The following is a 3,085-nucleotide window of genomic DNA, read 5'->3' as shown; positions in this document are numbered from 1 at the left end:
TTCCCGCCCCCCCCCCGGTACGTGGGCTTCTCACTGTTGTGGCCTCTCCCGGCTCTGGACGCGCAGGCTCAGCGGCCATGGCTCACGGGCCCAGCTGCTCCGAGGCATGTGGGATCCTCCCAGACCGGGGCACGAACCCGTGTCCCCTGCATCGGCAGGTGGACTCTCAACCACTGTGCCACCAGGGAAGCCCCGTATCTGCTTTTTGACTCACTTCTCTTGGAGAATTCTTTGGCAGTTTGAAAAACTTCCATTTGGCAGAAAATTACTATTCCTATCACCCTCAACTATCTCAGTGACCCCACCTCTACTTCTCGAGGTTTCTAGGCCTTTGTTATTTTTTGCGGTAATGATTAGTGGTTGGTAAAATAAATATGCAGAAAGATAACTGTCAAAAGGGTATGTTTATGGTTAAAATAGACAGTAAGTAAGAGTATACGATTTCTGTGAGGATCATATAAGTTAATTTATATCAAGCGCTTAGAACAGTGCTTGGTATTTAGTGCTGTATTCACTTATGTCCACTATCATGTGCTGCCCTCAGCTAAGCTGAAAACTTCCTTTGCTTTCAAAGCAGTCACTGATAGTTTTTCTGAAATTGATACTGTTCAGAATGAGGCTTTTTAGTAAGTGAAGTATGTTCCATAGTGGGTGTTTAAGACACAAAACAATTTTTAAAAATACTATCAAATTAGAGTCTTACAAATTTCTGGCTCCCTAGCGCCCAGCACGTAGCCTGATGTAAAGCAGGAGTTTAACAGACCTTTGATGAACAAATAAATGAATGAGTTTATCAGACATGTTTTCAGCTTCAAGGGAAGATTGGAGCTATCTATGATCACGTGCTTCACTACTCTACTCTGGACTAAAATGAGCTATTCTCTTCTACCTTCTTCCCCCTACAGTGAAACTCACAAATTTTCGGGCTAAAGGAGTTTCCTCTTACAGATGGAGACACTAGAGACCACCTCCTCTCCATTCCAAGCTATTTGCAGTTCCCCAAATGTATTATGTAACCTTGTACCTCTGAGCCTCATAACATTTTCCCCGCTTGGACTATTCTTATCTGTCGGTCCTCTTTCCCCCGTTTTCCCTAATCCAACTAATTCTAGCCCATTTTTGCAAATCCATTCCTTCATTTTCTCCAGGAAGCATTTACTAACCCTCCCTGGGCCACCATGAGACTATATTTGGATGCCTTTCCTCATAAGGATGTTCCATATCACCCTGTATAGAGACATTATACCTAATCCATTGTATCATAAAAATGAGTCTTTTGCACTGGATTATAAATTATTTTGTAAACAACTGTTATGTCTAATTTAACTTTGTATACCTAATGCCTGGCATATTTTTAGTGCACATTTGCAGAATCACACCCTAGCCTCACTGCTATAACCTGTAAATCAGTAAGGTTGGAGCATGGCCCAAGGTATGTGTAGTTTTAACAAGCTCTCCAAGTGTTCCAATATCATCTGCAGCTTCTAGCCAAGATGAAGTACTAGTAACTGAATTTAATCTCCTGCTAAAAACAACTGAAAAACAGATGAAATATATATATAAAAAACCCAGTTATCAACACATTGTGCATCAGGTAATGAAGGACTTGGTCCCTGAGAGATGAGAAAAGAAGTGAGCCCAGTGATTGCCGTAGATTACTGCAGGCAGAGTTCCCAGGTCACGCTGCAAGGAAGGGAGCCCACACAGGGCTCAGCACTCTCCCTGAAGAGAGGAGATACAGCCTGGGAGTCCAGGAAGGCCAAGGCAGCTGAAGTTTGTAGGGCAAATGGAGAGAAGATGGCACACCAAGCTCCAGAGATCTGCAGACAGCTCCCCTCAAGTTTTCAGACGAACGCTCATCAACGTGGGCCTATCAAGAAGTAACCCAAGGCTTGGGAAAGAAACGCCTGAAAACATGAAGTGGCATAGACTCTTTCAGGCTCACACAGGGCTGGGAGCAGTGCCTATTTCCACTGAGCAGAATGGAGAAACCTCAAAATCCACATGGCAATAGGCGGAAGAATTCTGCCTCCGTAGTGGGAAAAAATTAGCCCTAGACTAAACATACTTCTGGTTCTCTCCAACAAAAGCAAACAGCAAGTACCAAAAGGACTAAGCTGTTCTCAAGTAATTTAGCTGTGTTCCAGAACAAAGCTCAAGAATATTTAAAGGATCACAAGACTACCCAACACCCAACAGGTAACATTCACAGTCAGCATCCAATACAAAAAAACTGCAAGGCGTGTAAAGAAGCAGGAAAATTAGACCCATCATGAGAAAATTAAAAAAAAAAAACAGAGCTGATACAGCTGATATACTTATTCTACAATAAAGATGGAACCATCTTTATTGTATTGCATATGTTCAATGAGCCAGAGGAAAGACTGAACGTGTGAAGTACACAGAACCTCACATAGAAATTATAAATATGACTCAAATCAAACTCCTAGAGAAGAAATCTATAACTCTGAGATGAAAAATATACTGGATCGGATTAACAGCAGACTAGACATTGTAGAAGAATAGATAAGTAAACCTGAAGACATACCAATAGATTCAAACTAAAACACAGAGAAATAAGACTGGGGGAAAAAACAACAGAGCAACAGTGACTTGGGAAATGACTTCTACCAGCCTAATATATGTGTAATTGGAGTGAAAATTTTCCAAATTTGATGAAAACTATAAATCTACAGAACCAGGAAACTCAATGAATGCCAAACACAAAAACACGGAGAAAACTAAGGCACATCATAAATTGCTCAAAAGCAGTGATGATGAAAAAAAATCTTAAAAGTAGCCAGAGAAAAAGGCTCATTACATACAGAGAAACAAAAATAAAAATGACAGCAAACTTTTCTTGGGAAACAATACAAGACAGAAGAAGAGTATTAACTTTAAAGTATGAAAAGAAAAAAAACCTGTCAGCACAGAATTCTATACTCAACAAAAAGATGATTTTAAAAAGGAAGGTGAAATAAAGATTTTTTTGAGAAGTACAAAAAAAAAAAGAATTCCTCACTAGCAGAACTGAACTATAAAAAATGTTAAAGGAAGTCCTTTAGGCAGAAGGAAAATTGTATCA

Source organism: Aethalodelphis obliquidens, unplaced genomic scaffold (genome assembly GCF_003676395.1).
Source record: "Aethalodelphis obliquidens isolate GAN/ISIS:26980383/991018 unplaced genomic scaffold, ASM367639v1 scaffold36, whole genome shotgun sequence".
NCBI classification, from domain to species: Eukaryota; Metazoa; Chordata; class Mammalia; order Artiodactyla; family Delphinidae; genus Aethalodelphis; species Aethalodelphis obliquidens.
This window is presented reverse-complemented; position numbering follows the sequence as displayed.